General features: G+C 53.6%; 1 non-coding gene across 1 annotated transcript; it reads left to right on the top strand.

Moving 5' to 3' along the window:
- The first annotated feature begins 5,535 nt into the window (after positions 1 to 5,535).
- Positions 5,536 to 5,642, top strand: LOC136121810 (U6 spliceosomal RNA). The gene has a single exon (XR_010655812.1). It is a non-coding gene; the product is annotated as a U6 spliceosomal RNA (small nuclear RNA).
- Positions 5,643 to 13,706: the final 8,064 nt, after the last annotated feature.

Consider the following 13,706-nt stretch of genomic DNA (forward strand, 5'->3'; position numbering starts at 1 on the left):
GACAAGGAAGTGGGGTCAAGCCTGGAGCGCGGGGTGGGGGGAGGCTGCAGGGTTAGGACAGGGGTCCCTCAGCCAGGGTGGGGGTGGCAAGGTGTGGAGGGGGAGAGAGGGTCCCTGGGGGTAGGGTCAGCAGGGTCAGAAATCAAGCAAGCCCTGGGCACACACTGACTCCAAGTCAGGTCCAGGCCTGTTCTTCTGAGCACTCACGACATGTGACCTGCTCCTCAGCCCAATTTACGGCTGACAACAAGGCCCCCTGGCCGGGCACTGGCCAGAGCTGGCCCTGGAAACCAGGGCTGTGTCCACAGCACGCTAGGCAAGTCCACATTCCAGCTTCTGACCCGGCTGCCATCACCGCTTCTAGAAGATTCCACTGTCACCGCTGCTAGACTATTCCACCATCACTGCTTCTAGAGTATTCTTCCATCACTGCTTCTGAAGAGTTTACCCCCAGGGGCCTTTAGGTTTTTCCCTTTCCGGGCAGGGGAAGGTCCCCAAACACACCAGGAGGAATTGGCTGTCTCCCTTCCTCAGCTGTGGGGGGCACAGCTCCGCAGAACAGGGCAGAGGGGTTGGGGCCACAGGGGGCCCGGTGGCAGGTCGATGAGCCTGGCCTGTGAGGACATTGATTGCTAAGTGCGTTTGTATAGATCCTGAGACAGGTAGCCCTGGCCCGTGGGGACGGGAGGCAGGGCCAAGGGAGCCTCGGGGGATCTTGGGGGGGCTGAGTGGGGACACTGTGTCTGGGGGCGCAGCAGAGCACAGAAGATACCTCAGCCTCACTTTCCCCATCGGGGAGATGCAGATGTGGAGGCGGTTTGCAGTGGGCCTCCCGGGCCCCCTTTTCCAGAGGATGAACCTCCAGCTCAGAGAGGTCAGGCTGCTGGCCCAGGACCACACAGCCTGGGGGTGGGGGCCCGCAACGCGCTGTGCTGACGCAAAAGCCTTTCTTTACCCAGGGCCTTCCCACCCTGCGGCAGGTACGGGGGGGGGGCAGCTGGGGACCCCCTCCCCGCCTGCCGGGCGGGGCCGCTGGCCCTTTAAGAGCCTCGTTTTGGCGCGGCCTCGGGTTATCGATCGCAACCTTGGAAACACGATTAGATTATATGGGCTGGGAACAGCAGCCTGGCGGGGCCGCCCCGGGACTGCAGGCTTCTTGTAAACGGCTCCCCGAAGGGCACTGGGGCTGGGTCTCGGGGCCCGGACGCTGGGGGCTTCCCGGGTGCAGGAGGCCATGTGCTCCCGGGCGGGACGAAGGGGTGGATAACCGGTGCCCCCATCTTGTGAGTTTGGAAACTGGGGCGCACAGAGGGGTGTGCCGTTGTCCAGCCACATATATTGAGCGCCTCATGTGCGGGGAGCGTGAATCCAATAGTCACTATATAGAAAAATATAATCAATTGGTATTATTACCATCAATAATAACTGTGGCTTGTGCTGTCCCGCTGTCCTGCGAAGGCTTTACACGCGTCCTCTCGCATCACTGCAACAATTGGTGTGGGTTGGGGGAGCCCATGATCGCATTTTACAGACGGAGAAACCGAGGCCTGAGTTCTCGCAAGCCCGAGGGGCTGAGCCAGAACGCGCAGCCCCCGGCTCATTCCTGGGGCGCCTCCCCGGCGGGTCACTTGGAAAGGGTCGGGAAGGGACCAGTTTGGGGCACAAGCCCTTCCACCAACCCTACCCCGTTCTGCACCTGCAAAGGCCTCTGGTTGGTGCTTGAGCGTGGTGGGCAGGACTGAAGGCAGACTTACCCCCCACTGTGGGCGGCGGAGGCGGCGAGTGGGGAGGACAGCGTGGGGAGGACTGACGGGCCTCCGCGCCTGTGCGGGGCTGGGGCGCCCCCTCCACCACCAAATTCTGAAGCTTGGGGAGAAAGCTCCGCTCACCCGAGGCCTTCCCACGCGCGTGGACCGGGCCGCGCAGGCAGCGCGCAGGACCCGCCTGGCTCACACACTCCTCTGCGGGTTGGGGAGTGGGTGGGAGGGGCACGCCAGAGCACATGCGGACTTCCTTGACCACCTACTGTGTGCGCATGCGGGACCCTGCCGGCCCTCACGTGAGCACACCTGCCAGGATACGCAGCGAGAGCTGATTCCTACGTCCACCCACGCTCACCCTGGAGGCTCCCTGAGGCCCACTTCCAAATGCTCCGACAGTGAATGTTTGTCGATTGGCTAAACAATAGTGCTTAGCAGTAATGGTAATAGCAGTAAATTAAATCCAAAAGGCTTAGGCTGGATGTCGCCTCTTGCTTACCCTCCCAGCCTCATCATCCCGCAAACCTCTATCATCCAATCATTCCCAACATTTATTGAGTGCAGACTGTATGCTCCAGCTACCGCCTTCGTCCCCTCAACAGCCCTGTGAGGCAGGAAATATGACCCATCTGGTCTACAAAGGAGGAAACAGGGTCAGGGAGGTGGTGGGGCTTTATTGTAGAGCCCAGAAGATGAGTTCTAAACCCAGATCCATCTCTACCTGACCCTCGGGTGATCTCTGAGGAAAGGGGCTTGATCGTGTATTTCTGAGGTTCTGAATGTGGGAAAACTGAGGCCCAGAGCAAGGGAGGCAGTTTAGACAAAAGTGGGGACCAGCCAGGTTTGGGCCAAAACCACACAGTGTGACCTTGAGAGCTTCACCAGGGACGGCACACAGGGAAGGGGCCTGGCATTGGAGGTGGGGGGGTCTGAGTAGAGGGAGGTCCCAGGAGGGGAGCACGCCCACAGGCGATCCCAGACCAGCCAGCCAGAAGGGCCCTACACACAGCAGGAGCTTAATAGATGCTCCTGCATCTATTAAGGATCATCTGTGCAGAGATGACCATGGGAGGGGCTGCCTGGGGGCTGGGCAACAGGAGGGCTGGGGAGGAGGGATCCACCCATGTCCTCCCAGAGTCTTCCCTGCACACCCCAGCACAGGGCTCCCCCAGGGGCCCGCCATGTGCCCTTTCATAGCCCTCCATGTCTCTACATCCCTCTGTCTCTCCCTGTCCCTCTGTCTCCCTGTCTCTCTGTCTCTGTGACCCTCTGTCTCTCCCTATCTCTCTGTCTCACTCCACCCCTCTCTCTCCATCTCTGTCTCTGGGCTCTGCTGCAGTCACATGTCTCCCCACCTCTAAGCTCTGGCTCACCCCCTCCCAGAAGCCACTGGCCGTGGCCTTGCTGGGTGCCCCAGTGCTGAGCTCCCAGCCATCAAGAGCCTTGTGGGGGAGGTGGGAGAGGCTGGCCCAGGAACTCAGGGCTGCAAAGACTTGAGAAGCTCCACGGACGCCCCCGCCCCTCCCAGAGCAGAGTCCGAGGCCACTGGGCTGTGTGGCCTTGGCAGGACCCCTGCCCTCTCTGGACAATGTTACCCCACTGTAGACCCCCAAAGGGCTGGGTCTCCAGGCAGTTGAGAGGAGACACGCAGGGCCCCATCCCTCCCCCTGGCTCAGCCCTCACCTTTACGCAGGCTGGGAGAATCTGTTTTGGGCTCTGTCCCTGAGCCTGTCCCTGAGCCCTCCCAAAGGGCCAGGTGCCCGTGGTGAGCGGACGCTGGGTGGAGGGAGAGGAGAGAAGAAATGAACCCAGCAGTCCTTCAGATCTGACCCCCTCCCGCAGGGACCTCCCCTCACATCCTGCTAGGGAAACTGAGGCAGCAGCAGGACAAGGGTGCCAGAGGAGGGCCGATGCCCCAAGTGTTGGGCGTCCGTCCCCTTTGCTGCCTCCAGGCCTGGGTTTGGAGCATCCCCGCCCCATAGATCCGTCTAGATCCACCCCGAGGGGCTGCAGGCTGAGGTGAGCAGGGTGGCCTGGGCCCAGAGGGGAGACAGCCTTCCAGGCGGAGGGAACAGCAGGATGCAGGAGGTTCTGTGGCCCATGGTGATGTCTGGGGTCTTTTTCTGGAGTGCACTGGGGAGCCGCAGGAGGCATTAGAGTGATACACGGATGAGGAAAGAGTCATGCTTTTAAGCAGGCCTCCTGGCCGCTGGGAGGGAAGGGACGTTGGGGGCAGGCGGGGAGGCTGGGTCGAGGCTGCTCCAAGGACACGTGGACACCTGAGCTAGGGCAGGGATGGGGCGACGGGCCAGGTTTGCCTTCCTGCCCAGCCCCAGAGACACAGAGAGGAGCAGGGCGACCAGGGAGGGTCCCAGGGCCAGGAAGGGGTGCAGGGCAGTGGCCATGGCCCTGCAGGTCCCTCCGAAGCAGTAATTAAGGGCTCCCAGCGTCCCCGCGGCGTGATGTATGTGTGCCTTAACTAATCATTTATTAGGTCACTGATGGTTCGTCAATATTAATTCATTTATTTAAACAACTCGGCTCCGTAATGAAGATGTTGCCTGAGAGGGGACGCCAGTGGGCGGCAGGGCCAGGGTTGCAGACAAGGGGCTCAGGCCCAGGTCTGGGGGTCTCCAGGTCACCAGGAGCCAATGTCTGGGTGAAACAACCCAGCGGGTCAGGGTTACACCAACACTCCTGGGCCGACGGGGAGACTGAGGCCAGAGCAGGAAGTGAGCTCCCTGGAGGCCCCAGAGCAATCGGGGAGGGTGGTGAGAACTCAGACTGACCCCTCTGGACACTCCACTGCTCACCAGCCCTCTTCCTGCTGCCTTGCTTCTGGAAAGCAAACACCAGCCCAGCCAGCTGGCCACGGGCTAAAATGCTCAAGCGTGGCTTTCTCCTTACGCACGCTGTGCCCGCTGCCTGGTGCATCCTTCCCAGACTCCCTGCCTGCTGGCGGACTTGGACTTGTCAGGGGAACATTCAAGAACAAAAAATCAGATCACATCCCTCCTCTGTGCAAGAGCCATCTATGGCTCCCCAGTGCCCTGTGGAGAAAATCCAAACTCATCTGTCTCTGTTGACCTCCCTGACCCTCCCCACCCCAAGGGGCCTCCTTCACGTCTCTAACACCTGTGACTCTGTCCTGGTGATTTGTTTACCTGTTTGTCCTCTGTTTTCCCTGCCAGCATCACCTGTTTGAGGGAAGGGACCCTGTCTGTCCCAGAGTGTGGGTGACACTCAGCAAATGCCCCCCCAACAGCAGACACTTTGGGGGCCAGAGTCTTGACTCCGTGGCCCGTGTAATTTCAGCATAGCTGCAGCTGCCTCTTCCCAGCGAGACTGAGGCCTCCTATGTGCTTCTGGAGGGACTGGAGGTGAGGGGCAATATCCCTCCATGACCTGATGGATAAGTGCCCGTCATTTGTCCTTGACAGTGACCATTCTGGGGTGTGTCCTTCAAGATCTTTCCTGGGTGGGCTCCTGGATAACCACCCTCACTCAGCCCTGGTCTTGGGCTCAGCTTTTGGGGAACCCATGACTGGAGTTTCTGAGGTCCAGGAACAGAAAATACACATCGTGAAGCTCTCCCACTTCCTTGCTCCAGATTCTGCCCTTTTTTTTTTTTCTGGCTGCACCGGGCAGCTTACGATATCTTAGTTCCCCGACCAGGGATTGAACCCGGGCCCTCGGCAGTGAGAGCGTGGAGCCCTAACCACTGGACAGCCAGGGAAGTCCCCAGGTTCTGCCATTAAAAAAAAAAAAAAATCTAGTGCTCGCTTCGGCAACACATATACTAAAATTGGAACGATACAGAGAAGATTAGCATGGCCCCTGCACAAGGATGACACGCAAATTCGTGAAGTGTTCCATATTTTTTCCTTCTCAAACTCTTCCAAAATATAGCAAAGGGAGGAGCACTCCCAAACTCATTCTATGAGGCCACCATCCCCCTGATACCAAAACCAGACAAGGATGTCACAAAGAAAGAAAACTACAGGCCAATATCACTGACGAACATAGATGCAAAAATCCTCAACAAAATACGAACAAACAGAATCCAACAGCACATTAAAAGGATCATACACCATGATCAAGTGGGATTTATTCCAGGAATGCAAGGATTCTTCAATATACGCAAATCAATCAATGTGATACACCATATTAACAAATTGAAGGAGAAAAACCATATGGTCATCTCAATAGATGCAGAGAAAGCTTTTGACAAAATTCAACACCCATTTATGATAAAAACCCTCCAGAAAGTAGGCATAGAGGGAACTTTCCTCAACATAATAAAGGCCATATATGACAAACCCACAACCAACATCGTCCTCAATGGTGAAAAACTGAAAGCATTTCCACTAAGATCAGGAACAAGACAAGGTTGCCCACTCTCACCACTCTTATTCAACATAGTTTTGGAAGTTTTAGCCACAGCAATCAGAGAAGAAAAGGAAATAAAAGGAATCCAAATCGGAAAAGAAGAAGTAAAGCTGTCACTGTTTGCAGATGACATGATACTATACATAGAGAATCCTAAAGAGGCTACCAGAAAACTGCTAGAGCTAATCAATGAATTTGGTAAAGTAGCAGGATACAATTAATGCACAGAAATCTCTGGCATTCCTATACACTAATGATGAAAAATCTGAAAGTGAAATCAAGAAAACACTCCCATTTACCATTGCAACAAAAAGAATAAAATATCTAGGAATAAACCTACCTAAGGAGACAAAAGACCTGTATGCAGAAAATTATAAGACACTGATGAAAAAAATTAAAGATGATAAAATAGATGGAGAGATATACCATGTTCTTGGATGGGAAGAATCAACATTGTGAAAATGACTCTACTTCCCAAAGCAATCTACAGATTCAATGCAATCCCTATCAAACTACCACTGACATTTTTCACAGAACTAGAACAAAAAATTTCACAATTTGTATGGAAACGCAAAAGACCCCGAATAGCCAATGCAATCTTGAGAACAAAAAAGAGAGCTGGAGGAATCAGGCTCCCTGACTTCAGACTATACTACAAAGCTACAGTTATCAAGACAGTATGGTACTGGCACAAAAACAGAAAGATAGATCAATGGAACAGGATAGAAAGCCCAGAGATAAACCCACACACATAGGGTCACCTTATCTTTGATAAAGGAGGCAGGAATGTACAATGGAGAAAGGACAGCCTCTTCAATAAGTGGTGCTGGGAAAACTGGACAGGTACATGTAAAAGTATGAGATTAATTCACTCCCTACACCATACACAAAAATAAGCTCAAAATGGATTAAAGACCTAAATGTAAGGCCAGAAACTATCAAACTTTTAGAGGAAAACATAGGCAGAACACTCTATGACATAAATCACAGCAAGATCCTTTTTGACCCACCTCCTAGAGAAATGGAAATAAAAACAAAAATAAACAAGTGGGACCTAATGAAACTTCAAAGCTTTTGCACAGCAAAGGAAACCATAAACAAGATGGAAAGACAACCCTCAGAATGGGAGAAAATATTTGCAAATGAAGCAACTGACCAAGGATTAATTTACAAGCAGCTCATGCAGCTCAATAACAAAAAAACAAACAACCCAATCCAAAATGGGCAGAAGACCTAAATAGACATTTCTCTAAAGAAGAGATACAGACTGCCAACAAACATGAAAGGATGTTCGACATCACTAATCATTAGAAAAATGCAAATCAAAACTACAATGAGGTATCATCTCACACCGGTCAGAATGGCCATCATCAAAAAATCTAGAAACAGGGCTTCCCTGGTGGCGCAGTGGTTGAGAGTCCGCCTGCCGATGCAGGGGACACGGGTTCGTGCCCCGGTCCGGGAAGATCCCATGTGCCGCGGAGGGCTGGGCCCATGAGCCATGGCTGCTGAGCCTGCAAGTCCGGAGCCTGTGCTCCGCAACGGGAGAGGCTACAACAGTGAGAGGCCCATGTACCGCAAAAAAAAAAAAAAAAAAAAAAAAATCTAGAAACAATAAATGCTGGAGAGGGTGTGGAGAAAAGGGAGCACTTTTGCACTGCTGGTGGGAATGTGAATTGGTACAGCCACTATGGAGAACAGTATGGAGGTTCCTTAAAAAACTAAAAATAGAACTACCACATGACCCAGCAATCCCACTACTGGGCATATACCCTGAGAAAACCATAATTCAAAAAGAGTCATGTACCAAAATATTCATTGCAGCTCTATTTACAATAGCCCGGAGGTGGAAACAACCTAAGTGTCCATCATCAGATGAATGGATAAAGAAGATGTGGCACATATATACAATGGAATATTACTCAGCCATAAAAAGAAACGAAATTGAGCTATTTGTAATGAGGTGGATGGACCTAGAGTCTGTCATACAGAGTGAAGTAAGTCAGAAAGAGAAAGATAAATACTGTATTTGTCTAACACATATATATGGAATTTAAGAAAAAAAATTTAAGAAGAACCTAGGGGTCAGACAGGAATAAAGACACAGACCTACTAGAGAATGGACTTGAGGTTATGGGGAGGGGGAAGGGTAAGCTGTGACAAAGTGAGAGAGTGGCATGGACATATATACACTACCAAACATAAAATAGATAGCTAGTGGGAAGCAGCCGCATAGCACAGGGAGATCAGCTCGGTACTCTGTGACCACCTAGAGGGGTGGGATAGGGACGGTGGGAGGGAGGGAGACGCAAGAGGGAAGAGATATGGGAACATATGTATATGTATAGCTGATTCACTTTGTTATAAAGCAGAAACTAACACACCATTGTAAAGCAATTATACTCCAATAAAGACGTAAAAAAAAAATCTAAATCAAGATAGATTTAAAACATTCATTTAGCGGGCTTCCCTGGTGGTGCAGTGGTTGAGAGTCTGCCTGCCGATGCAGGGGACACGGATTCGTGCCCCGGTCCGGGAAGATCCCACATACCGCGGGGAAGATCCCACATATCGCGGAGCGGCTGGGCCTGTGCGTCCGGAGCCTGTGCTCCGCAACGGGAGAGGCCACAACAGTGAGAGGCCCGCGTACTGCAAAAAAAAAAACACAAAACCAACAAACAAAAAACATTCATTTAATAAATGAGCCTATGGGTGCCACAGAGACTAAATTAGTCACATCACTGGATTCCACTGCTTCATCTGCCTCTGTGGCTTACTGAGGATCTAAGCTTAAACGTTGTTACGACTTGAATGCTTACACATTGTTTTAATATTTTCACCACTACTGACTATCCATAGATGTTATTATACCTGCAATTCTTCATCGCTCCGTTTGTTATTCAAATAAGTGAAAGCTATTTTCCATCAAATTTCCACTGAAATGGGTTACTAATAAATTTCAGAAAAGTATGAACAAAAATAGGTACACCAAAGTAAAATAAATGAAATAAGTTTTTATTTTAAAAAACTCTAAAAATAAGGTAGTAATTGAAATCTGCCTGGAGATGGCCAAGACACAGGAATGAGGGTTGGAAGAAAGGTGTAAAGGGACACAGACTCCGTGGCACCAGTGGTACCGCTCATCCCAGACGCTGGGATTCCGGGATCTCGGAGTTCTGGGACATGGAGATTTGGGCATTTCAGGATGTCAGGATTCTGAGATTTTCGGGGTTTGCTGCTTTATTCTCCTTCAGGGAGGCAAAGCATCTACGGAGGGAGGTGGGCGCCTCTCCCCTGAGGAATGTCTAGGTCCCTGCTGACCTGGGGCCAATTTTGTTCCCTCCTCCTCTCCCAAGACCCTTGCTGACTTCTTTGGCCAGCAGGTCCCAAGTCTGTCATGGACACAATCATTGTCTCCCTTGTCCAGAAGGGGACACTGAGGCACCGTGTGGCTGCGTTACACGCAGGCAAATGTCAAAGCCAGGATTTAGACTCCTGGTCTCCATCTCTCCCACCCAAGACATTTCTTTCTTTTCTTTTCTTTTTTTTTGGCCACATGGCTTGTTTGATCCCACTGTTTGACCAAGGATCGAACTGGGCCCTCGGCAGTGAAAAATGCCGAGTTCTAACCACTGGACCACCAGGGAAGTCCCTCACCCGAGCCATTTGTACCAGTCATCCAACCAGGGCCCTCTCCTGCTCTACAACCTGCCAGGGCTCCCCACTGCCCACTGCCCACAGGGTCATGGCCCCGGGGCCAAGGTCTCGAGGCCCACACCCTCCTTGCCTTGGTACGCTCAGTCACCCCTCTGCCTGTTGCTCACTCTGAAGGCTGAGCTCCGGCCCTCCCAGCCTGGGACTGTGTGAAGTTTCAGCTGGTCCCTTCAGTGGGCACGTCCAAGGGGCCCTGGGGAGGCCAGCTGGCAGTGTCTTCAGCTCTCCCAGCTGTGGCCTCTTGTCCTGGTTCTGGTCCAGCCTCTGAGGGCTGCAGTGCCCATTTTACAGATGGGGAAACTGAGGCTCCACAAATGCAGCAGGCCTGCCCAGCAGGCACGAATCACAACAATGACAATAATCTCTCACTGCGGGGTTGTTGTGCGAATTTGTCAGTTGTTCATTCATTCACTCGTGCCCCCAGGTGCACCCCTCGGTTCCCTGGGTGACCTGGAGCCCCAGCTGGTGAGTCCAGATGGAGTGGAGGCAGAGCTGGGCACAGACATTTCCAAGGTCAAGGGTGGGGTCAACCAAGAGAGAGATCCAGGGATGGGGCAGGGGGTCAGAGAGGGGCTGAGGGCCGGGCCTGGGGGAGGGCTTGAAGGATGCAAAAGTGGGTATTTTCTGAGTGAAGAGGGAAGGGAATTCCTGGCAGAAGGACCAGAGCTTGCAAAGGCTCAGAGGTGTGAAAGGGCATCCTTTCCTTAGAAATCCTGCCCGGCTGCAGCGTGAAGGGGAGGCTCAGACTGAGACCAAGTTTCCAGGGTCCACTGAGGACTCTGTGCTCTTGCAGGAGGGCATGGGGGTGGGGGCTCAAGTAGGGGAGGGCTGGGGCCCCGATCTGCCTCCCAGATTTGTTTTTTTTTCTTATTTTTTTAAATTAATTTTTATTGGAGTATAGTTGCTTTACAATTGTTGATAGTTTCTGCGCCTCCCAGATGTATAACTCAACACTGGGTGCAAGTGGGAGCGAGAAGCCTCACTGAGAATGGAGGATTAATTGAGCAACTACTCTGTACCAGCCTTTGTCCTCATGCTCAGAGGTACCAGCACACCAAGGCTGGAGTTGGCTCGCAGCGGCGGTGGTTTTGCCTGCATCACATCCTGACAGCAGGTCTAGCCTCCCATGCCAGCCTGAGGCTTCTACCGTGCGACCCAGGAGGGCCTCCCATGCCTTTGTGCACAGCTGGAACAGCTGAATCTCGCAGGGCCGGGAGCCGGGTCTCAGTGGCCGGGTAGTATGTGGCAGGCCAGTGCTGGCTCCCTTCCAGACTCGGCACCGCTGGTCCACGTCTGGGGTCTCCCCGGTGCCCACGGAAACTCCCGGCAGCTCTCACAGTGAGCGAGGCGGGTGGCCAGGGCATTAAAGTTAACTTCCTCTTAAGCAGACTTAATTAGTGTTCTCCAGTCCCACATAAATTAATCGTGGCCGGCCACGGAGGCTGGAGCACCCGATCGATGGGCAGCTGGACGGCGGCGAGGATTTCTCCAGCTCATCCGTCACGTCGCTCTGGCTGATAACGGCTCACGGCTTTATCTTTTCCAACCAGGCCCGGCGGCCAGAGGAGTCTGGGCAGGGGCAGCCCCTCTCTGGGCCTCAGTTTCCACATCTGTGAAGTGGGGCGTTGCTCAGATGGGCAAGGATCCTGCCGAGGAAGGCGTAAGGTAATAACGTAACAATCCCCCCAGCGAGTCATGGGACCAGCCTGGAGCTAAGTATTACTTAATTTTTTATTTTATTTTATTTTTTTATTTTTTGGCCGCACCGCACAGCATGCGGGATCTTAGTTCCCCAACCAGGGATGGAACCCTGTGCCCCCTGCAGTGGAAGCGCAGAGTCTTAACGACTGAACTGCCAGGGAAGTCCCAAAGTATCACTTCATTTAATCCTGGCAAAGGGCTACAAAGCACCCGTTTCTGAATGTGTCAGCTGGGGGCAGAGGAAGTCATGTGAACCGGGCATCAAGCTCTAGGATGTAGTTTAAACACATCCCAAGGCGCCTCCTGCTCTGAGGGCTGGGACTTTGGGGGTGGTCACTGTGGCATTGATTGTGCACCTGCTGTATCAGGGCAGTGGCCAGGAGGGGGGTGGAGAATCCCCCAGGAGGCCCTGCACCCCAAACTCTGCCAGGGAAGAGGGCACCCCAAGTCTTCAGGGGTCAGTGGGCTTGAACAGGCTGGGGGGATCCTAGGGCGTGAAGGGTGCAGGCAGCTCCCAGGACCCCCCTCCAGACAAGCCCAGCCTGGCAGACCTTTGCCCTGCCAAGGCCAACGGGCCAGGCAGGGGTCTTCAGGAACCCTCCAAGTGGGGACTGAGACCCCGCATTACTGCATGTTTACACAAAGATATTGTGAATATCTCCTAAGTACTAACCCCCGGTCTGGGCACTGGGAACATTGCAGTGAGGACATCGGAAGTGACCTTGTTCTGTGATAGAGACAAACAAATGAAGGTCTAACTAGAAAACTGTGAAAGATTCAGGGAGGGCTTCCTGGAGGTGGGGGCATTGGACTGAGACCTGGAGGAGGAAGGGCTGAGGTGGAGGTGACCGGGGGCAAATCGATGCCACCAGGAAGGGGTGGAGAGTGGGGGAGGTATGAAGGGGCTCCCGAAAGCCCCCAAACCTGGAACCATTCTGGAGTCGCGGGGAGGGAAGCGGGATGGGACATTTGGTCAGGAGCAGAGCTCTGGAGGGGCGGCTTACGGCTTGCGTGGGGGTGGTGGCAAGCGCGCTGAATTTACGTGTGGACGTGGTCGATATGGGGCGTGGCCTGGGCCTAGGCGAGTCAGGCAAGGTCTCCCCTCTTTGAGGGCAGGGCTCAGGTAGCAAATATTCCCCAACCCGGGAAGAATTTGGATTAAATTGAGACAAGAAAAGTCGCTGTCTCGAGGTCCCGGAGGCTGGTGGCAGACAGAACTGGACACGGACTGCTTCCAGGGCTGTGGGGCAGAGTGGGGTGCGAGGGAGGGATGGGGGTGGGGGGTGGAGCCTAAGGGGTATTGGAGGCTCTGCTTGGGGGGGCAGGGAAGTCTCCCCAAGGAGAGGACTTTGAGTAAGGAGAAGGAGCTGCCTAGGTGACAAGAAGACCCGGATCAGATCTGCACGTGCAAAGGCCCTGAGGCAGGCAGAGTGAGGGATGGGGAGTGGAAGAGCCCCAAACCCCGGGTTGGAAAAGTGAGTGGGGTGGTCGGGGATTTGGATTTTACTGAGAAGGGAGGGAGCCATGGGGGGCTTCCAGAAGGTGGGGGGCAGGCAACAATGCAATTGTCTTTTGGAAATCCCTTCTGGTTCCCCATGGAGGCTGTCCCAGGCAGGAGGAAAGGAAGGAGGAGGTGGGGGAATCAAGGTCCAGGCAGGAAACCAGGGGCGTCATGGACGGGGGGTACAGGGGTGGAGAGAAGCGGCCAGATTCAGATTCAATATATATATATTTTTTTTTTGCCTTGCTGCCAGGCGTGTGGGATGTTAGTTCCCTGACCAGGGATCGAACGGGCACCCCCTGTATTGGAAGCTCGGAGTCTTAACCACTGGACCACCAGGGAAGTCTCTAGGGTCCAATTTTAAGGGGAGGGCGTTGGAAAATCAGGGAGGGACCCCTCCATCGGCCTGCGGAGAGGCACAGGTGGTAATGTGTCCCCACCCCTACCTTCACAGCTGCCTGAACCCAGACAGAAGGCTTCGATCCTGATGGCTCAGGGCTGCCTGGAATTATTATTCATAAACATATTTCAGGCCCAGCCGCTGAGCTGGAATCCCAGCCCTGCATGTGTGCCGACAGTATCTGGCTGCTGCTGTGAGCTCGGCCAGGTCTGGAAGCAAACTGCTGCTGGCCCAGCATCAA

Source organism: Phocoena phocoena, chromosome 3, assembly GCF_963924675.1.
Source record: "Phocoena phocoena chromosome 3, mPhoPho1.1, whole genome shotgun sequence".
In the NCBI taxonomy this organism is placed as follows: Eukaryota; Metazoa; Chordata; class Mammalia; order Artiodactyla; family Phocoenidae; genus Phocoena; species Phocoena phocoena.